We start from the raw sequence: 22,391 nt of genomic DNA, 5'->3' as shown, positions 1-22,391 counted from the left end.
AGAGTACTACACCATTAGCTAACAGCAGTGTTCTCTTGAGTTGAAAACTGGATCTTCGGTGCCATTTTTACATTCATTATTCTGAATATCCACTGGTCCAACATCAAACTTTCATGTATGCCATTGAATCATGTAAAATGTGTGACATTTTGAAGAGAAATATAAGTCAAAATAGGAAATTCTTGATGTCAGTTGTCTAATGGGTTGGTCATAATATTATAGCTACTTTTTTTACATCTAGAAGAATACTAAATTGAAACTATTAACAGAACAGAGGATGAAAGATGATGAGCAAAATTAATCAGCCTAAAGTTTTTTAGATATTGAAGTATGGCTTGACCTACAGAACATATAGATGAAAATACAAATTATATGAAAAAGAATTCAATCTCTTAAAGTTTTTTCATGAATGAGATATTGTTATTCAGTTTTCTCTGTCATCTTTATAAATTTTCTTTTCCTTTTAACCTCTTTCCATATAGCCAACTTTATATAAATGATAGTATTGTGTTTGTGTCTGTATGTGTGTCTATGTATGTGTGCATGCATGCATGAGTACGTGTGTGTGTGTGTGTGTGTGTGTATGTGTGTGTGTTTATGTATGAAAAAGCTACATAATTTTTGTTTCAGGACAGCCATTTATTCAAAATATTTTACAAAGAAAATTATCCCCAAAAAAGCTTTCTTATAACACACTTGTTTAATGAAGAAAATTAACAACAACAAAAATAAGTCACTGTGTATCTATAAGTTGCAATGGAGCAAATTAAATGCATAAAGTGGACTTCAGAAAAACAAATTATTATTTTTTTCAAATTGATTTACTTGACATGTGAACCTATGAAAATCATAAGATCTTTGTGGTTATTATTCAAGTCTATAAATAAACACTCTCAAAAATTTTACTGTTTAAAGGGGATAAAAGTAGTCAGCCTGCCTTTTTCATTTCAGTTTTATAATTTATAGTAAACTCTGGGATAAGAATATTCTAATCTGTTACTCAATGGATGTTTATTTATCCACTTATCTGTTTGTTCTTGCTAAAAAAAAGCCAAGTGCAATAAGCCCAGAAGGACAAATAACTGGGATTTACTTTAGCAAAAGTCGGACAAGTTTCTACTGCAAACATTACAGTATATCTTGTTAGTTAAATAAGACTAATATAGTCTTCAAATTCATTAGCTGTAAAGTCATATAATCACTTAGAATCCATTTTAATACCAGTATAGCCAATCTAGTTGCTTTGGTCTCCCCGAAGCACCTCTCACATACATTCCATATGGGTGCGATAGTGTGACATACTATACACATCAACATGGCTAATTAAATACATTGATTCTGTCCTCTCTAAATTCCCCTTCTTTGAACGAGATCATCTTAGCTCTTTCAGCAGTTCTTAGAATAAACTCAAATCCTTTGCAGTCTTGTTTACTACTGGTAAGGATCTAATAAATGTACAGTCCAGAGTCAGAAGGTGTCACTACTAAAATCAGTGCCTGTACAGCAGATTTGTCAAAGGAGTATGATGGTTAATTTTCAGTATTAATTTTGTTAGGTTACAGGGTTACAGTGTCTGTACTTTGCTTTGAACTTCCTCTACTTCACAATTGAATGGGCTGTTGTTTTAATTCTTTCAACAGGCAATAGAAGTAAAATATAGATAGTAGATAGAATGAATGATATACCATTGGTTATATCCTAGTGGATGGGTCTCTGTAAGTATACTAAAAAAAAGCAGGCTAAGTTTATACACCCTACTACTATTTTCTCTCTTATAATTTTAAATGCAGTTTCTTTCTATTTTTCAATTTTATGGACCAAAATGGGGAATTATTTTGAGTCAGCTCGTTATTCTTGGCTGAAAATTCTTTGGAATCCTTTTCTAGTCCTTCACATATTCACTGTCTGCTTTGCTTCAGCTCAGGACAGAACATAAATTCACACTTGTTTCACCGAGACCAGTTTTAAAAGTTAAATCCGTGTAAGAATTGACTTTTTAAGAAATAGTCAAATGAGAATGTTGTTAATTGCTTTGTCCAAGCATAAATAACTCTTTTGAATCATACTAGACAAACTCTAATGCTCAAATTAAATGACACGGTTTATTGTTACACTGTTTATTAAATCCTCACAAGAAGCCAACCTTGTTGAATAAGTAATTCCAGGTTGGTATTAAATTGAGCCTGTGTATTCCAAAGGGTATCAGCTAATCTTGAAGTGCAAAGGCTTTCTATTAGATACTTTTAGCTTTGAAGACATTGAATGCTATTTGCCTCTAGCTCTCAAATTTTCAGCCTAGAGTTACTTTGTCTATATTAAACAATTTTTATACTTTGTTGTTTTAAACTCAAAGCATTTGTTTTCTATGATGATTATAAATAGATATACTAAAAGCTCTGAAAGAAGGTTTTGCAGACATCAGGAAATCTCAGGGACTAAAGTCCTTTGAAAATTATATACTGAAGAATACTTTAGATTTATATAAATAATACTATGACAAAACATTAATTTTACATAATCTAGCAAATATCGTGGAAGTTTAATCTTGTAATATTTTAAAACATGATGGAAACTTGTTGGGCTTGTATGACCACTTTTCCCATCTCAGCCTCTCTTTTTAAGCCAGACATTTATAGAAACCCTTAATGAACAAAGAATCCATTCAGGGCTAAAGTCCCTGGGCCAATTTCCAGTCAGCAGGTTTCTTGCATGCTTTTAGGTGCCAAGAAGCAATTTTTGTTTTTTCAAAAGAATTCTTAATAAGGAAGGAATCAAACTTTAAGTGGATTCTTGACTTTACCATTTCTGAATCCCAGTGTTAGGTTGCTGAAAGGCCATTTCACCTGGGCCATCAGCAGCCCAAGGGCTATAGATAGTAAGTGATGGAACTTTCCTGGGTTCTCAGTGGAGACATAATAAAAGTACATAGAAATCTTTTTTAAAGACATACACACATGTTTTTTAGCATCTCTGAATTTCTTTGAGAATGATGTTTTGGTAGAGCTACGTATTTCAAGATCTGATGAGAAATGTAAAATTATAGCTATAGAATGTTTAATAATGTATCATAGAAAGAACACCAATGACCGATCAATGCATGCATTTGCCCAACACAGATGTTCAACTCAACACTAAGCAATTAAATTATCTGAGAACAAAATGTAAACTACCACTCTGGTCAGGGATGCAGGCAGGCAAACTGCAGATCTTCACCTCTCCTTTCACTCCTCAAATGGCAGAAAAGCACTTAAGGAAATGCTCAACATCCTTAGTCATCAGGGAAATACAAATGAAAACCACTCTGAGATTTCATCTTACACTGATCAAACTGGCTAAAATCAAAACCACCAATGACAGCTTATGCTGGAGAGGATGTGGAGAAAGGGAACACTCCTCCATTGCTGGTGTGAGTACAAACTTAGACAATCACTGTGGAAATCAGTACGATGATTTCTCAGAAAATTAGGGATCAACCTACCTCAAAACCTTGCAATATTACTGTTGGGCATATACCCTCCATTTCTTCGAGGAGACTCCTGGAGCTCAGCCCAGTGCTTGCCTGTGAATCTCTGCATCTGCTTCCATCAGTTACTGGATAGGGTATTTCTGATGACAATTAGGGTAGTCACCAGTCTGATTATAGTAGATGGCTAGTTCAGTCACCCCCTCTGCTATAGGAGGCTTAGCTGGGGTCATTCTTGTGGATTCCCCAAAATGCACCCCCATCAAGACATCTCTTTTGTTCTTCTCCCCTTTCATCCAGCCTCCACCTGCCTCCTACACCCAGCTCACCCAACCTTCTCCCTGAAGTTCCCATTCCTCCAGCCCCCTCCTGCCCCCAGTTTACATAGGACATCCCTTCAATTTCCCTTTTACAGAGAAATCCATGTATCCTTCTTTGGGTCCTCTTTGTTATCTAGTCCCTCTGGGGGCTATGAATTGTAGGTTGGTCATACTATACTTTACTCCTAATATCCACTTATTTGAGAGTACATACCATGTTTGTCTTTCTGAGTCTGAGTTACTCTTATAAGTTGGTGCAATGCTTAATCTTGTCAACGTGATAGATCTGGGGAAGGGAACATCAATTTTCTCCATCATGTTGGCTTGTGGGCAAGTCTGTGGGGCATTTTCTTAGCCCAGTGTAAACAGTGTTGTCTCTGGGCAGTTGGCTCAGGACTACATATAAAGACAGCTGAGCAATCTAGAAGAAGCAAGCCTGTAAGCAAGCTTCCTTCCGTGATCTCTGCTTCAGTTCCTGCCTCCAGGCTGCATCTTTGAGTTCCTGCCTTGTGTTCCCCCCATGATGGACAGCAGTCTATATACCAAATAAAGTCATTCCTCCTCATGGTACAGAAGGCACACAAGGACAGATGGTGTGTAAAATATACACTGAAAATCAAAGCCTTCACAAGTACCTGAAATGAAAACTTTTATGAACTAATTTTCTTTATGATTAGAGTTGATATGATAGGAGATTTACTTTTTCACATAACTACTGAAAATCTGTGTGTTTCCTAACCAGGGACAGAGCAATTGACTTAGGCAAGTCCAAGACTTTTCAAAAGCAATTTTGGATCTCCCAGAGGTCTATACATACAAAAATGGAATTAAATACTCAGAATTCTGCCTCCCACATCAACTGGGTAACTTAAGAGTGTAATTAAGCAATTTTCTGAATTTTCTGTCTCTATCATCTGAGTACTGGGAACAATTTAAATTTGAGGAGGACCATACCGTAATGGCATTTAAGATGAATTATTCCCAAAATGGACTCCATGGGACCTGTAGGGTTGACTTGTTAAGGATCATCCACTTGACAATATCTTCCAAAAATGACTCTTTCTATTTTCATTGAGTTGATATTTATCCTTAGATATGATAAGATTCTGGGAAGAATAGAGGGGGTAAAGAGGAAGGGAGTTGGTCATGGGGGAACAGGAAGTTGAGGGGGTGGGGGTAGAATAGGGGGAAGAGGGAATCATAGGATCGAAGACAGATCAGGCACCAGAGTGACCTCGAGTGATCTAAAGGTATAACATCAATTGGCAAGCTAAGCAATAGTGGAGGGACCACCTCGAATGCCCATTCCTGATAATGAGCTTGATGCCTATAACCATCCGGGAGCCTTCATCCTGTGACTGATGGAAGCAGAGGCAAACACACAACTAATCACTGAACTGAACCCAAGGAACCCAGTGACAGAGAGAGAGGAGTGATGAGCAAATTGGCAAAGAATGGGCTGGCAAAACCAGCAGAGACAGCTGATCTGAACAGGGGAGTGCTCTTGGACCCCAGACCGACAGTGGGGAGGCCAGCATGGGACTGATCTGGACCCCCAAATGTGAGTGTCAGTGAGAAGGCCTGGGCAACCTATGGGGCCCTGAGCTGTGGATCAGTGTCTATCCCTGATATACAAACAGTCTTCGTGTGCCTATAGCACAAAGAGGGATGCTCTCTCAGCCTGGACTCTTAGGGGAGTGCCTGGACCCTACCCAGAGTAAAATGACAGACTCTGATATCTCCTATGTGGAAGGATTTGGCAATAGGGTGGGAGGGAGGGGGGGAAGGGGAGTGCGGGAAGAGGGGAGGGAGAGGGAACTGGGATTGACATGTAAAACAAGCTATTTAAAATTAAAATAAAAAATGATAAAAAAAAAAAGCAAACACGCAGGGCTGGAGAGATGGCTCAGCAGTTCAAAGCACTGGCTGCTCTTCAGAGGACCAGAGTTCGATTCCTAACACCCACATGGCAGCTCAACTGTCTGTACCACCTGTACCTGGGGATCCGACATCATCACACAGACATACACACAGGCAAAGCACCAATATAAAAAAAAAAGATTCTCAAAATTTTTTCAAGTTAATCATCGTATTATATAAATAAAAGAAACATATTGAAACCATAAGCAACTGGTAAATTCAATTCAGGAAGATAGGCTCTGAATTATGGTGGTGAGTTACAGAATAACTAGAGTAAGTAGCCATACTTTTAAATGGTGTTTTAAAATAATGTTGAGAATACAAAAATCATTTATATTTAAGAACTAGTGAATATAGTAGATAGCTTTAAAAGTTATATCAGAAAAAAATCTAAATTGCCTGGAATGTATGAGAAAATATATAAATAAATAAGCAATATATAAATAAATTTCTGAAAGTAAAGTAACCAAAACAAACATATTTGGGTCTAAGGAAGAGCTCGTCCTAAAAACTATAGATATGTTGCTATTGAAGACAACAGTATGTGGATTGAGGCATATAGTAAAGGCAATGTTATAAATATAGCAGAAAGAAGACACAACCTGGCACCATCAAGATCATAATACCCCACCCATATCTTCAGAAGGCCAAAACTTTGGCATTAAAGTTAATGGGGGAACTAAGAATCTAAGCAATGGTGGAGAGGCTACCTTAAATGCCCTTCTCCTATAAAGAGATTGATACTAACTTAAATGTCATCCTAGAGCCTTCATCTAGGAGCTGACGGAAGCAGAAACAGAGATTCACAGCTAAGCACTGAACCAAACTCCTGGAATCTAGTTGTAGAGAGGGAGGAGTGATGAACAAATGAGTCAAGACCATGCTGGCGAAACCCACACAAACCGCTGACCTGAACAAGGGGGAACTCATGGTCCCCAGACTGACAGCTGGGAAACCAGCATAGGACTGAGCCAGGCAAGTTGAATGTGGGTGTCAGTTGAGGGGTTTGGGCAGTCTATGGGGCCATTGGCAGTGGAACCAATATTTAACCCTAGTGCACGAATGGGCTTTGGGAGCCCATTCCCTATGGATAGACACTCTCTGAGGTTAGATACAGGGAAGGACCTATGTCCTGCCCCAAATATGTGACAGACATTGATGATCCCCCATGGGAGGCTTCACCCTCCCTGGGAGTGGATGGGGGTGGGATCGGGAGGTGGTGTGAGGAATGGGAGGACTGAAGGGAGATGCAACTGGGATTGGTATGTAAAATGAGATTGGTTTTAATTTAAATATAAATTAATTTAAAAAGGAAAAAAGAATAGGGGGAGAATTACATGTTAAAATTAAACATTGCGATGAAAATTGTGAATTACGTTGTATCTCTAGCATAAGCAGCAGAACAGGTTGCCCTATTTAACATGTGAGACCCTCTGGTCTTCTCTGTTGGTTTATTCACATTATAAGAAAGACTGTAAACAAGCCAGGCATTGGTGGCACACGCCTTTAATCCCAGCACTCGGGAGGCAGAGACAGGCCTTACCTCTGTGAGTTCAAAGCCAGCCTGATCTACAAGAGCTAGTTCCAGGACAGCCTCCAAAGCGATACAGAGAAACCCTGTCTGCGCACCCCTCAAAAAAAAAAAAAGCTGTAAACAGACAAACTTTAGACAGAGCTCAGGTAATCCTGTGGAAGAGTGAGAAGAAGGATCCAAAGGAGTCAAGGACTATCAATGATATTCGATGCTATATGGAAAACAATATATTTATTTACCAGAGAGAGAGAGAGAGTCGCACAAATCAGGAGTTAGAAGCATGGCTGGCTTCCAGGAGAAAAAAGGAGGTTCCTTTTCCTTTCACATGTCAGTTTACATGTCCCCGCCCTCATGGGTGGATAGCTTTGTGGGGTTCACTCCTACAAAGGACACCCCAAGAAAACCTGTAGAATCAACAAACCTGGATGCAAAGGAGCCCACTTATATTTATCTGGCAATCAGGAAGCAATCGTCAGTCTGACCTAGGTACTCGGCATACATGCTATGGCTCTGTAGCTTGGTGTTCCTGTCAGACTTTTAACAGTGGGAATGGGGACTGTCTCCGACCTGTAGCTTGCTTTTGGGACCCTTTTCGTCTATAGGGCTGCCTCCTCCAACCTTAATATGAGGTGAGCTAGCCAGTTTTATGGCAACTTGCTATGTCATGTTGGGTTGCTATTCCTAGGAGACCTGACCTTTTCTGAAGGGAAAGGAGGGGGAGTTGATAAGGGGATTGGAAGGAGAGACTGGGAGGAGAGGAAGGAGGGGAAACTGAAGTTACGATGTAATATATAAGACAAGAATAAATAAAAAATAAAAAAGAGTATGTAACAATCCATTAAGACTGTTTTTGAAGATTAGCCAAATATTTTTGTATGAGTTTTCTTAAACACACCCAATTTGCCAAATAAATAATTCCTTTTAAATAGTATATGCTGATCTCCTACCACCAGAATTATCATCCAGCTGTCAATTCAGAGTATGAACTCGAAATTCATGAAACTGCCTAAGAATATAGCTCATTGGGTAAAGTGACTATTGTGAAAACCTAAGTTAAGTCTGGATGCTGTCTTAGTTAGGCTTTCAATTGCTGTTAATGATACCATGGTCACAGCAACTTTTATAAAGTAAAACATTTAATTTGGGTGACTTACAGCTTCAGAGATTTAGTCCATTGTCATTGTGATGGGTAGTATGGTGGTATTCAGATAGTTCTACATCTTGATATGAATTACCTGGCATATCAGTTAAGGTCTTCTGGGAAGGAGATGCTGACAGAGAGTGGACAGTGCAAAAACTAAGTGGTGAGCCAGCTCTCACTTTGGCCAGAAGAGCCCAGGCTTACAGGTGTCATGCAGAAAGGTCAGTGGCCTCAAGTCCAAAACAGAACTGATTTCTGAGACCCCCAATCTAGAGGTGGCTACCTGGCTTTCGTTATTTGCATGTAATCACTAAGTTCATTCTTAAAGGTCAGTCCCTGGGGTAGTGCTCCCTGACAACCACATCCAACCACGTTAATTACAAAGATAATGCATGGCCAATGGAGAACTAAGTATTTGTAGAGAACAGCTTTATTCTATTAATCTACTTAAAGCTAAACAGTAAATATCAGCAGTGGAATATTGCCAAAGAGTTAGAAGAAGCTGCCTGTGGTGGTTTGAAAGAAAATGACTCCAAAGGGAGTGGCACTATTAGGAGATGTAGCTTTGTTGGAGTAGATATGGCCTTGTGGAAGGAAGTGTGTCACTGAGGAGGTGGGCTTTAAAGTCTCATGTATGCTCAAGCCACACCAGTGTTTCAGACCACCTGTTGCCCACAAGTCAAGATATCGGACTCTGAGCTACTTCTCCTGTCTTCTTGCATGCCACCCTGTCCCAGCATGATGATAGTGGACTGAACCTCTGAAACTATAAACAGCCACCTCAATTAATGTTTTCCTTTATATGAGTTGCCATGGTTACGGTGTCTCTTCACAGCAATAGAAACCCTAACTAAGACACTGCCCAAACTTGGCTCTGATCAACTGCCACAGTTTACAACTAGATCAACTGATTCTTATTTATGCTGATAGGAGACATTCTCCATCTTGTGCTGTGTTGAAACTAAACAAAACCCCTGGAGCAAAACGCAAAGCAGATTCAGTCTCCACTCACTCTAACCTGAAATGTTCACCTCAGTTTCAGCAGGTGCACACATAACCATGGCCACTGTAATTATCTCTGGGACAGTTCCCACCTCTGCTAGAACTTAAAATTTCAAGCTGAACGCATAGGTGAGGGCAGAGCATCCAAACATTTGCACGTGAAATGGCTCAAAATGAGAACGCCAGAGTAAAATAAATCATTTGGAGTACTTGGTGGCAAATGCCTCATTTTCCTGTTGTATTTACCCTTCTGACCCAACAGAACAGTAATGCAGATCCTCTCTCTGCATTCTTGATAAGGTTATTTACACTGCATAGCCAATGAGTTTCTGGCCTGTGCAATAAATTCTCAGTTCTGAAATGTGTGTGAGAGTATAGACACTGTTATTGGAAGAATTAACCTTGTAAATGAGGAGCACCCTTACTGAAGCTCCAAGTTTTGATTATACAAGAGCAACACAGGCATGCACGCAGTTTTCTGCAGACTTATAATGACCATCCTCACAAATTACCACTATGAATAAGTAATAATATACTGGCAACAAGTAAAGAGCTCTGACTTCATTTTTTTTGTATGTGTGAGTGCGGGTTTGCAATTTCCCATACTATCACTGGAAAGAAATCTTGTGGATTAAGTCTTGTTTGTCAGTAGTGATCTGTACTATGAACTACTTGGATTGAGGAAAACCAATATAAAGACACATAAGAAAAGCTTTCAGCTTTTTATTTTTATTTTTTTGGTTTTACGAGACAGGGTTTCTCTGTTTTGGAGGCTGTCGGTCCAGCCTGGCCTCGAACTCACAGAGATCTGCCTGCCTCTGCCTCCCGAGTGCTAGAATTAAAGGCGTGCGCCACCAACACCTGGCAGCTTTCGGCTTTTAAACCATACTGTCTGCTGCTCACAGCCACCAACACACCCCAGAGACACTTCTAAGTTATCCAACCATTCCCCAACCAAAGCTTCTTTAATAGTACCTGCTAAGATACATCGTGATACGCTGGCTAGACTATGCCATGTTCATTATGATGAACTTATAGGAAAACAATGGTATTAATAAGTTCCTAAGTTAAAATCCAAAACTGAATTCCTTGAGATCTTAAAATAAACATATTTTCTCACTTAGGAAAAATGCCAACACACAACAAGTGCTATCATTCGAGCCAGTTTTTTAGCCAAGGAAAGCCGCTGAGGGTTGGTGTGGACTTCTGTCTTCCTCTGTTTCCCTCTCCTCCAAATCACAGTGAACTGTGTCTCTTCCTTAATACCTTGAAGAAACACAAAGAAAGATTCTTTTAGGGAGGCTGTATCTGAGGTCAGTATTAAAATTTTAGCTAATAGCTTGAAAGCAAAAGCTCATCTACGTCCGCTGTTAAGTCCGCATATGAGACCCAGTAACCTGCACATCAAATAGAGTTCTTTCCTTTTTTTCCCTAAATGGGTACCTACAGAATACATGCTATCCACAGTTACACAATGTCCACCGCACATCATGGTATGATTGGTGTTAAAAAATCTATTACAATTGTGGAGCTAAGATTTGTGTTTTTCTGTAAATATTTCAAAATAAAATGTAAGCATCAATAATTAAATAGGGGAGAGAGTTGGTATATTCAAACTTAGAACAACGTCAGAATCTTGATCATTTTTAAGCTGAATAATAGGCATGTAGAGAGTTCATTATGCTACTTTATTTACATATTATATGCTTTTAAGCTCCTCATAATAAGGAGTTTTTAAAAAGCCAATTGCTTGGTTGCCCCATCATCTCACAGTCAGAGTTCTGATAACTGTGAGACTCATGATTAAAATCCATGCGTATCTTTGACATTTAGAAGTGCAGACTGAAGACATTGCACCCTTATAGCCCTACCTGAAGGAATGGCTTGACATTGTTTAAACTCTGGGTTTTTGTTTGCATAGAGAAGGAAAATTAATGAAGCCTCCTCAGTCATCAAATATTATAAAACTGCCCCAGAAAACCAGCGAAGCCAAATGACTCTCCACAGGGTGAGTTTTCTTTATATCGCACTGAATAAGCAAGACTGACCTACTGCTCCTCACTACTGACTTAACTTTGGTGTTTTCCACAATTCCTAGATTGAGAATACTCAATTTACTATTGCAAAAGCCCCAGCTTAAATATTTGTGTGTCACAAGCAAAGGCTTTCTAAGAATGTTTACACAAAAATTTGCTACTAAACCACATGAAAATGAAATTGTTTTGTAAGTAGAAATGTTTCATATTCCAAGATAGGATAATAGTGCACAACAAATGTCTAGTGAATTTGTGAATGGCAGAAGTAGGTAAATGATCAAAAGAATTTTAATAGAAAAATATAAAATTAAAATGCAAGAAGAAAGGCCATAAATACTTACAAAACAAGTGTATCTTTAAATACTTCATAAACTTATTAAAGGGAATTACATTTCATGGTATATTGAGGTCTTAAGAAGATTATATATAAGATTTCTTTTGCTTCTAAAATGAGATATTAGCTTAAGAGCAGCTAACAGAAGTAATCATATCTCTGGGGAAAAATTCTTTACTTACAACACATTTAAGAAAGCAATATGACATTAGTTTGTTATATTTGATAGAATTGGTTTTGAAAGAGCTAAACTTTCGAACCTAAAATGAGACAAAACCAAAAGGATTGTGATGTCGAAATTAGCAAAATATTTGTTTTTAATCTCCTCTTAACTTTTTACTCTTCTATACAGCATCTCACATGCCAAATATTAAGCAGTAACAGCTTGACAATTCAAATAATCCTAACCACACATAACAACAACATAGCAAGGCCAAATCTGTATTAAGCACTCTACATGATGGTTTTCTTTTCATAGCAAATAGAGCAGGCAGTAATTATTAGCATCAAAGGCCAAATCTAATTTAAGATTTAAGTGAAATCATCTGATTTTTTTCCTGTCATTTTTCATGATACCTAAGTTTCTAGTCTCCATTTCAAACAGAGTTAGACAGATCCAATGTTCTCTTCCCAGAAACAGAAAAAAAGTCCATGCAGCCTTCTCAGATGTTTTGTGAAAATAAATTGTCAGTCAAATGAATTACATGTCTATCATATGCAAAATATCCAGAAGATATCAGGAAACAAATCTCCTCACACCATGCACCTCACACAATTGTGTAGGTCTGTCAAATGCTTCTGTGCCAGGACTTAAAAACACATAGGCAGACTGCATCTAGGAATTTGATTTCCGTGAAAATTGCACACGCATACACACACTCACACAGACACACAGACACACACACACACACACACACACACACACACACACACACCACCACCACCACCACCACCACCACATCACATCACATTCCATAGCTCTTTACAGAGGAAGAACACTGTAGCTGAAATACCGTAGAGTCTGGCCATGTAACCCCAATTTTCTCTCACTGGCACATCCTTTGTGCTTTTTTCCTGGAGGGCTATAATTAGTTTTATTCATAGAGTCAGCTTAACAATGAATGGTAATGGAAAATTTCCCCTAAATATACTTATTTTTTAGTTCAGTTGGTCAGAAACATTCAAGGAAGCCAAGGACATAGGCTTATAGGAGTATGACATTCATATGGGCTGAAAATTGTCCACACCAGAGATCAGACACTACTCTAGGTCACTAGATTAGTGCTGGAATACTGTAGTAAAAGAACAGCTTTAGGATCAACAAAATATCACCTGAGTGAGGTAAACCAGTCACAAAAAGACAAACATGTATGCACTCACTCATATATGAATTTTAGACATGGAGCAGGGGATTTCCAGCCTACAATCCCACCACCAGAGAGTCTGGGAACAGGGAGGACCCTAAGAGAGATATGCATGGTATCCCAGAGAAGAGGAAAGGGTTAGGAACTCCTGAAGGGATTGGAAGCATGGGGGGAGGTGAGAGGGAGCTGGGAAAAAGAGAGGGGGAGAGAGGAGGAAAAGGGGGAGCAAGAAGGTTGAGTCAAGGTAAGAATAGAGGAGAGCAGGATGAGAGATACCATAATAGAGGGAGCCACTATAGGTTTGAGGAAAGATCTGGCACTAGTGTGATTTCCATAGATCTACAAGGATGACACCAATTGGAAATCTAAGCAATAGTTGAGAGGCTACCTTAAATTCCATTCCCCATTAATGAGATTGACAACTACCTTCTATGCCATCCTAGAGCCTTCATCCAGTGGCTGATGGAAGCAGAGGCAGACACCCAAAGCTAAACGCAGAACTGAACCAGTTGCAGAGAGGGAGGAGTGATGAGCAAAGGGGTCAAGACCAGGTGGGTGAAACCCACAGAAACAGCTGATCTGAACAATGGGGAGCTCATGTACCCCAGACCGATGGCTGAGAGATCAGCATGGGACTGATCCAGTCCCCCTGAATGTAGTTGTCAGTGAGGAGGCCTCGGCATTCTTTGGGGCCTCGGGCACTAGATCAGTATTTATTCATGGTATCCAAATGGACTTTGGAAGCCCATTCCACATGGAGTAATGCTCTCTCAGCCTGGACACATGGGGGAGGACCTAGACCCTGCCCTGGATGATATGACAGACTTTGGAGATCCCCTATGAAGGGCCTCACCCTTCCTGGAGAGTGAAGTGGGGATTGATTGGGGGGTTGGGGGTTTGGGGGCAGGGTAGGAGGGGAGGGAGTGGGAGCTGGAATTGACATGTGAAGCAAGCTTGTTTCTAATTTAAATTAAAAAGATCCAAATCCTCTGAGCAGATGTAGAAACTCGATAGCATTATCATTTTTACTGTTTATATTAATTAATGTCTTCCAGTTGTTGCATTAGGTTAAGAAATGGGAGGAATGGTGGTGATGAACACTTTTAATCACAACATTCAGAAGGCAGAGGCAAGTGGATCTCTGTGAGTTTAAGGCCAGCCTGGTCTTCCAGGACAGGCTCCAAAGCTATACAAAGAAACCATGTCTCAAAAAACCAAAGAGAAGGAAGGAAGGAAGGAAGGAAGGAAGGAAGGAAGGAAGGAAGGAAGGAAGGAAGGAACGAAGGAAGGAAGGAACGAAGGAAGGAAGGAACGAAGGAACGAAGGAAGGAACGAAGGAACGAAGGAAGGAACGAAGGAAGGAACGAAGGAAGGAAGGAAGATGTAATAGAGGCATGGGACAAATGATAAAACAGCACATCTTAAGGATCAAATAAGCAGTGCAAACAGTAAATAAGGAAAGACAAAGAATGGAAAGAGCAGCTTTTTGTGTATCCAGGAGAAACTTCTGGAAAGGGTGACCTGGGATTTAACACACTTGAACATGAAAAAGGCAAAGGGTGGTACTTGTTAGAGAAACCTAAGACCCTTCCATGCCAGTAAAAAGACAACTCACACACTCCAGTGTGCATAGGACTCAGATGTTGTTTTATTCCAGTTCTGCTAAGCTTATGACTCATCCTATAGTTGCAACAGGAAATGTGAAAGGCTACTTTCAGAATAAAACTTCCTATCTAAAACCCTGCTAAGAAAAGCACAACAGGAAAGTCATTTAAGATGACCGTTTCTCCAGGATTTCCAAGTTCCATAAAGCTGTGTATTGTGGTTACCTTAGTGTAGACTATTTAAAAATGTAGCTTTCTACAGTGGGGAAGAGAGGGTAATCAGAATACTTTACACACGCGTATGAAATTGTCAAATAACAAAATTAATCAATAAAAAATTCAGCTGTCTGGACTGACATTATGCAGTTCCTTGTTCCTTGATCTAGTAATTCCAGCTCAAGGAGTCATGTCTATATGTAGCCACCCTTGAGCACATTAATCTGGGCATGATCATTTATGTTGCATATTGTAGTTTTTGTTTGTTTGTTTGTTGTCTTTGCAATTGCAGGAGAATGAGCAGCTGCTAACTCCCCATTGGCCGAAGGCATAATAATTGTATTCCAGTACTCTTATCTGATAAATACTTTCCAGACATGAAAAATGAGTCATGCAGCTTGCACACTACCATATGGTACATAAATGATAGGAAATGGACATGAGTATTAATATCTAGTGGTAGAAAGTACATGGTAAAAACAACAGCACAAATTCCAGATTGTGTGTATCAAAGGAATGCAAGATCACAATGACTGAAATGGTGAAGAGTGGGGTAGAAGAATAAGAACTAGGAACTTTCAAGCATGGAGTACACACTTATGATCCCAACAACGAGGAAGTTAAGACAATGAAATAGAAGTTCAAGCCAGCTTGGACTACATAGTGAAATCCTATCAAGAACAAACAAAAAGTATTGAAAACTGGGCACAAAACCAAGTATATCTAAAAGCCCTGAAGGGCCGAGTAGAGCTTGTCATTGTATCCTAAATATAATGAGAATTAGGACAGTATTCTAAGCAGATGTGACAACTTATGCTTTAAATCTTCCTTAGGGAATATGACTCGCACAGGAGTAACAGTGGACTGGAGATACAAGATCAGTGGTCATCGCAGTAAGCCAAGACATGCATTTAGAATGGTGGCAGTAAAGCTGACAGAGTGGGAGGGGCTGGAGGAATGAAAAACATATCAAATTGTATGAATTTTTTAAATAAAAGAACAAAAATAGGAACAAATGTCAGGGCTAGAGAGCTGCCTCAATGGCTAACAGCACTGGCTCCTCTTCCAGAGTACTCAGGTTCAATTCCCAGTACCCACATGGTGGCACAACCATCTATTACTCCATCTCCAGTGAATCTGATGCCCTCTTCTGGCTTCTGTGGGCACCAAGAACACACAATGCATGGACAGGCATGCAGGCAAAATGCCCATACACATTTAAAAGAATAAATATTTTTAATGTAATGAAGTAAGTTATTTGGAAAACATTCTGGAAATAAATTTCTGACTGTGTTACATATTCTATTTTTACTGTCCTATCATGTATTCCTGAGAGAAGAGAGAGTATAAAATTATAAAGTTCTAAATTGAGGTGTGTATGTGTGTATGCATGAGTATGACAGAAAAATAAGAAAGAAAGACACCAAAAAATCTAGACCAGCCATTCAAATTTGTGTTTTTAAATATTTTAGTTTTGTCCTATTTAAAAGCTTGTGATTGCTAGTAACACAAATTAACAGTTCACATTAAAATCATACAGGACAGTGTCCAGCGTATCAAAGAGTCAGCAATGATTTGAGATTTTCATGAAGAAAATGAGGGAATTTTACACAGGGAAGACTCGAGTGTAAATCAATGTTTCTGGAAGATGTATCTTTGGAAGCATTTCAGGAGGACATCCCTCAACCTGCCTGAGACCCTGGGTCCAATCTACAGCACTGAAAACAATTTTAAGTAGATGTATATGGAGGTATCATATGAAAGAGAAAGGCCAGCTTGGATATTATTGTGTTCTTCTCAATATCTTTATTAGATAGAGAAAGAAGAGATCTCATTATCACCATTGACAGACACGGGGGAGAAGGCTCACTTCAGGTCAAACAAGTCAGAGGGAGAAATGAGGCCAGGCTGCAAATCAAACTTCCTACTCAAAGTAGACTAATTCTCTAGATTTCTGCTGCCTTCATTATTCAAATACAATGTGTGAATCCAGCAATTCACATGACCTTTTTCAAATATTAAAGCTCGCTGCAACCCACTAGCTAAATAATATACCAAAGGTCAGAGAATTGAAAAAATAGTGATTCCTTCTGTTCTGTTTTTTCCCCTTTGAGATTTATCTTTACTAATTTCCAACTTTTTAAAACTTAAAGTTGTTATTTAAATGGCATTAAACTCCTCTGCTTCTGTTGCTGAACCTGCACGTGTGTATGAGAATAAAATGCATGTGGTTGTATTTAAATAAACACATTCTTTTTTACTTCGAATGTGATCTGTTTGCATTAACTCAACAATGCAGGAAACATTTCTAAAGAGCAATCATCACTCGCTTTGCTCCATTTTAGTGTAAGTAAATGTTTTTACTTGAAAGTATTATACTCACCGCTAACCTAACACACTCTCTTACCTGCTGTGCTTAGCAAACTTGGCAGGAAGAGAAGTAGAGGCTGGAAAGACAGTACCAAGTTAACAAACCATAAAGAAGTTGAGTGTAAGTGATAGAGGTGGTGAGAGCATGGAGGGGTGCAGTGGTGAGAGCATGGAGGGGTGCAGTGGTGAGAGCATGGAGGGGTACAGTGGTGAGAGCATGGAGGGGTGCAGTGGGGAGAGCAGGGAGGGGTTACAGTGGTGAGAGCATGGAGGGGTGCAGTGGGGAGAGCATGGAGGGGTGCAGTGGGGAGAGCATGGAGGGGTGCAGTGGGGAGAGCATGGAGGGAATGCAGTGGTGAGAGCATGGAGGGGTGCAGTGGTGAGAGCATGGAGGGGTACAGTGGTGAGAGCATGGAGGGGTGCAGTGGGGAGAGCAGGGACGGGTTACAGTGGTGAGAGCATGGAGGGGTGCAGTGGGGAGAGCATGGAGGGGTGCAGTGGTGAGAGCATGGAGGAGAGCAGTGGTGAGAGCATGGAGGGGAGCAGCGGTGAGAGCATGGAGGGGTGCAGAGGTGAGAGCATGGAGGGAATGCAGTGGTGAGAGCATGGAGGGGTTACAGTGGTGAGAGCATGGAGGGGTTACAGTGGTGAGAGCATGGAGGGGTTACAGTGGTGAGAGCATGGAGGGGTGCAGTGGTGAGAGCATGGAGGGGAGCAGTGGTGAGAGCATGGAGGGGAGCAGCGGTGAGAGCATGGAGGGGTGCAGTGGTGAGAGCATGGAGGGGTGCAGTGGTGAGAGCATGGAGGGGTTACAGTGGTGAGAGCATGGAGGGGTTACAGTGGTGAGAGCATGGAGGGGTGCAGTGGTGAGAGCATGGAGGGGTGCAGTGGTGAGAGCATGGAGGGGTGCAGTGGTGAGAGCATGGAGGGGTGCAGTGGTGAGAGCATGGAGGGGTGCAGTGGTGAGAGCATGGAGGGGTGCAGTGGTGAGAGCATGGAGGGGAGCAGCGGTGAGAGCATTTAGGGGTGCAGTGGTGAGAGCATGGAGGGGATGCAGTGGTGAGAATCAAGGAGGGGTACAGTGGTGAGAATCAAGGAGGGGTGCAGTGGGGAGAGCAGGGAGGGGTGCAATGGTGAGAGCATGGAGGGGTGCAGTGGTGAGAGCATGGAGGGGTGCAGTGGTGAGAATCAAGGAGGGGTGCAGTGGTGAGAGCATGGAGGGGTGCAGTGGGGAGAGCAGGGAGGGTATGCAGTGGTGAGAATCAAGGAGGGGTACAGTGGTGAGAATCAAGGAGGGGTGCAGTGGGGAGAGCGGGGAGGGGTGCAATGGTGAGAGCATGGAGGGGTGCAGTGGTGAGAGCATGGAGGGGTGCAGTGGTGAGAATCAAGGAGGGGTGCAGTGGTGAGAGCATGGAGGGGTGCAGTGGTGAGAGCATAGAGGGGTGCAGTGGTGAGAGCATGGAGGGGATGCAGTGGTGAGAATCAAGGAGAGGTGCAGTGGTGAGAATCAAGGAGGGGTGCAGTGGGGAGAGCAGGGAGGGGTGCAATGGTGAGAGCATGGAGGGGTGCAGTGGGGAGAGCAGGGAGGGGTGCAATGGTGAGAGCATGGAGGGGTGCAGTGGTGAGAGCATGGAGGGGTACAGTGGTGAGAGCATGGAGGGGTGCAGTGGGGAGAGCAGGGACGGGTTACAGTGGTGAGAGCATGGAGGGGTGCAGTGGGGAGAGCATGGAGGGGTGCAGTGGTGAGAGCATGGAGGGGAGCAGCGGTGAGAGCATGGAGGGGAGCAGCGGTGAGAGCATGGAGGGGTGCAGAGGTGAGAGCATGGAGGGGAGCAGCGGTGAGAGCATGGAGGGGTGCAGAGGTGAGAGCATGGAGGGAATGCAGTGGTGAGAGCATGGAGGGGTTACAGTGGTGAGAGCGGGGAGGGGTTACAGTGGTGAGAGCATGGAGGGGTTACAGTGGTGAGAGCATGGAGGGGTGCAGTGGTGAGAATCAAGGAGGGGTGCAGTGGTGAGAGCATGGAGGGGTGCAGTGGTGAGAGCATAGAGGGGTGCAGTGGTGAGAGCATGGAGGGGATGCAGTGGTGAGAATCAAGGAGAGGTGCAGTGGTGAGAATCAAGGAGGGGTGCAGTGGGGAGAGCAGGGAGGGGTGCAATGGTGAGAGCATGGAGGGTGCAGCGGTGAGAGCATGGAGGGGTGCAGTGGTGAGAGCATGGAGGGGATGCAGTGGTGAGAATCAAGGAGGGGTACAGTGGTGAGAATCAAGGAGGGGTGCAGTGGGGAGAGCAGGGAGGGGTGCAATGGTGAGAGCATGGAGGGGTGCAGTGGTGAGAGCATGGAGGGATGCAGTGGTGAGAGCATGAAGGGGTGCAGTGGTGAGAGCATGGAGGGGTGCAGTGGTGAGAAGCACACGCTTCAGTCAGCATCACTGCCTCTGAACCCTGCCCACCTACTACACTGCTGTCATCTTAGGAGAGTTTACTACCTCCTCCCTGCACCTGTGTTCTCAACTGAACTGTGTTATATTAGGCTTATTCATATTGCTATTATATTCTCTTCATGTCAATGATAAACTTTTTCACAGTCTCTAAAAATCTATATGTCTTTTCATCAATATCAAACTGTCTTTTCATCTGAAGAGCAGAGGAACAAGACACAGTACAGTTTTATCCTGTTTGGGGTTTTTGTTGCTACTATTGCTTTGGGCCCATAGATAGAGAACTATTCTGTTCAAAATGTCGTTTTTTTTTTAACTCATTTGTGTTCTTTGCATTGGTAGCATCACATACAATTTAGTTTACTCTGAAATATGGATCTCTAATTGTCACTTAAATGTCTTCAAAACAGATTACACTATGGGGCTTATGAGGAAGATTGCATATACAGAAGGCAGCCATGTCCAGGTAATGCAATTAGCAACAGAAGACATTGCCAATGTTTCAGAATAAATCATCAGACTTTTAAAGGTAGTGAAGCATAGCATAGCTGATTCAGGCATCATGAAGGATTGTCACCAGGCTCCAACAGCTGCCTGATAAATGCCACTACTAGGTTTTCAAGAGAAACCATTAAACTTCCAGCAACATGTAATTCAATTAAGAGAAGAATGGTGCTATGAATTAACAAGTAGGAAAAGCAAACAAAACAACTAGAGATATCTACCTGTGAAGAAGTCATAAGCATATATTATTTTTTAAATGTCAAGATTCAGCTCTAATTTGGGAAACTCTAAAGAGTATCTGTATCTGTAGAATCACTGGACTGACTATTAAGGAAGCGGGCTCTGTGTTTGAATACAGCTTTTAATGTGATGGCCTTGTGGAACTGCTTTAACACAAGCTATTGTTGACTTCTGAAACAAATGTTTGTATTTGCAACAGAATTGCCCTATAAAATTATTTCTGTGTCTTTCAGTAGGTGGTGTCACCTAGACAAAGTAATGTCACATTGTTATTATGACTGTGCAAGGCTGACTTTCTTTCCAGTTGCTATTTTAACAAATCACCTCAAACTGTGGTGGCTGCAAACAGCACAAGCGAATTGAACTAAAGCAAAGGTGTAGACAGACCTGCACTCTCTTAAAGGGTAGGCAGCATATAAGTTAACATTGCCATTGTCTGAGAGATCAGGGCAATTCTCAAAATGTTCATTCTCAGCCTTTTTGCTGAGATCAAGGGTAGACCTCTTCTCTCATGTAATCCTGAAATCAAATAGGGAGTTAGTAAAATCCTTAATTTACTTCTGGCTAAATATCTGAAATTAATTAAATCAATATTCACAAGAGATTCTTATACTCCCAACTTCATTGTCAAGCTGTTCACAGTTGTCCATGTACAGAACCAAACAAAGTATCTATTGCTAGAGAGTTGATTAAAGAAAACTTAAGGTCTAGAATTCAGTTCAGTGGTAGAGTACTTGCTACCCATGCATGAAACTCTGAATTCAATTCCTAGATAAAGAAAGAAAGAAGAGGGGAGGTTCAGAGACAGGGAGGGAGACCTGGAAGGAAGAAGGGTGGGCACATGTATCATACGGTACTATCCTGGAGAAACACACTATCTGGCCTCCAGAGTCTATCTGCATTCCCTGGCAGGTGATACCTCTGTATCCTCAATTCAGGCCATCCGATAACTCTGACTTCTGCTTCCATGAGCATATTTACTTCTCTGATTCTCTTTCCCCTTTTCCTAATATAGACCCCATGACTACATTGGGTTCATTGAAGTATTCTGGATAACCATCTTCACAACAAGATCCCTAAGGTACTCATACCTGCAAAATCTCACATCATTGCAGATCCAATGGATTAGCACATATGTGTCTTTTAGGATCTGCTATTCTGCTCACTGCAAGAAATTAGCTTATGTTGTTTTGGGAAGGATGTTGCTCACTACATCCAGCATTAACATCTTATGTGGAATGTCAATAAAAGTTGCCATTACTTTTTGAGCCGCTTCTTCTTTGACATTATTGATGTGCTTACCATCATTAACGTAATGTAAATTTATACTAAAGGTTTAGTCTCAGAATCAGGGACTTCTGTGTCTCTGTTCTTTATACCAATGATGACTTTTCTATGCCTTCTTCCTAAATGTCCTTATTGTATCAGAATTGATAAGATTCACCTTTCAGGCCATACTAAAAGAGTGAGTTTATTTAACAGACAATGAAGAACAAGTGGTCATGGCAGGAGAAGTGATTTGTGTTAAACAGTAGGCTACGATGATCTTCAGTTTGGAGCAACTGAGTTAAGATAAACCACCAGGCATGCAGTTTTCTGTCTTGCAATTCCCTCCATGGAAATTAGAACCATCCTGGCAGGTTTGGCTGGGACTAACAGGGTAGCAGGTACATAGTATTAAGTTACAGTCAATTCTAATTGGCCAAGCTGTCATTTCATTTGCCATTCACAGTTTGGTAGAAAGGGAAACAAGACTTTTTATTTGGGAAGACTTTCAGGCTTGGTCTGGGAATCCACTTTCTGTCTCAATTTGTCTTTCCTACTGCACTTACAAAAAGCAGTTTTTTAAAAGTGAGAAGCTGTCCTCCAAGCAATTTTTCTCAAACAAAAATCCATCTGATATGG

At 41.2% G+C, this 22,391-nt stretch overlaps 1 long non-coding RNA gene across 1 annotated transcript in view; it reads right to left on the bottom strand.

Moving 5' to 3' along the window:
- Positions 1 to 10,530: 10,530 nt before the first annotated feature.
- The window catches only part of LOC121141930, a 219,774-nt gene continuing 207,913 nt past the window's right edge, over positions 10,531 to 22,391 (bottom strand). Inside the window, exon 3 of the long non-coding RNA XR_005878900.1 lies at positions 10,531 to 10,646. This is a non-coding gene — a long non-coding RNA (uncharacterized LOC121141930). The remainder of the gene's footprint in view (positions 10,647 to 22,391) is intronic.

This window comes from Mesocricetus auratus, unplaced genomic scaffold (genome assembly GCF_017639785.1).
Source record: "Mesocricetus auratus isolate SY011 unplaced genomic scaffold, BCM_Maur_2.0 Super-Scaffold_100008, whole genome shotgun sequence".
In the NCBI taxonomy this organism is placed as follows: Eukaryota; Metazoa; Chordata; class Mammalia; order Rodentia; family Cricetidae; genus Mesocricetus; species Mesocricetus auratus.
The sequence above is the reverse complement of the archived record's forward strand: the minus strand, read 5'-3'. Positions and strand labels throughout refer to the sequence as shown.